Raw genomic sequence first — 986 nt, forward strand, 5'->3', positions numbered from 1 at the left:
GGCTTGCTGAACAGGTCGTGGGCATCCCGAAGCCCGCCCAGAGGGCCCATCCGAAACCCTCGAGAGTGTCTCCTTGGCATGCGTTAACCTCTCCACGACCCCCTCCCCCAGTCCTCCTCGGCCCCCCTTCTCGGGTCCCTGTCCGCTGTGGGCCTGGAGAGACCCTCGCAGAACTGGGATGGGCGCTGTTGGCTGAGCGGATCCACCTATTAGGAGCGCTAGCGGATTGGCTCCTCGGCGCAGCGTACCCGGGTGGAACCAATCAGGCAGCCGGGGCTGGGAGATGATGGGCGGCCGCCTCCTCACTGGAGGGATTCCGGGAGAAGCTGCAGTGTGGGGATGCTCTAGACCGAGTCCTGCCCCCAGTGTCTTTCCACCTCCTCCTCCAGCAGCGACCGCAGCAGCGAGCAGCGCCCGCAACTTGAGGCTGCACCCGGGGCAAGCCCCCAGGGTGGTGCTCAACCCCAAGGGGTGTGTGTAGGGTGGGGGCGCCAGCTGTAACCAGCTGGTGGTCCTGGAGAACCTCCCACACACCCACACCCACACACCCCTTTTTGTGTTGCAGGCTGCCCCTCTCAAGCGGAGGCAGCGAGAGTAGCGAGGGCTTCGCACAGGTCCCCGCGGGGAAAGCGAGAGCGCAGCGGACCGAAAGCCGGCACCACCGCCCGGGCGTCCCTCCAGGTAAGGCAGGGGACCACGGCAGGGCCACGTCGGTGGTGTCTGTGCGCTGGAATCTGTGAGAAAGATTTTCTCGCTACACTTGGATTTTGGTGGTGGGAGACCTAGGGAGAGAAGCCGAGGGGGGGCACCTATTGTGAGAGATAGGAGACACATGTGCTGCTCTCGGAGAAGCACTTTGCGCGGTGCTGGCGATCTAGGATGGAGTTGATCCCGGGCATCCCCCATCTTCTCCTCTTTCTTTCTCTTCTGCTCTCTTCTCAGTCCTCCACCCCAGTTAATCTCTCTGGTAATCTCTCCCTCCCTAC

At 63.3% G+C, this 986-nt stretch overlaps 1 protein-coding gene across 1 annotated transcript in view; it reads left to right on the forward strand.

The window, feature by feature from the left end:
- The first annotated feature begins 373 nt into the window (after nucleotides 1-373).
- Syt1 (synaptotagmin 1) overlaps nucleotides 374-986 on the forward strand; it is a 594,727-nt gene continuing 594,114 nt past the window's right edge. The window contains exon 1 of the mRNA XM_004623750.2: nucleotides 374-681. The gene's annotated coding sequence lies outside the window, so the exon portion shown is untranslated. The remainder of the gene's footprint in view (nucleotides 682-986) is intronic.

Source organism: Octodon degus, unplaced genomic scaffold (genome assembly GCF_000260255.1).
Source record: "Octodon degus isolate 3935 unplaced genomic scaffold, OctDeg1.0 scaffold00004, whole genome shotgun sequence".
Classification (NCBI taxonomy): Eukaryota; Metazoa; Chordata; class Mammalia; order Rodentia; family Octodontidae; genus Octodon; species Octodon degus.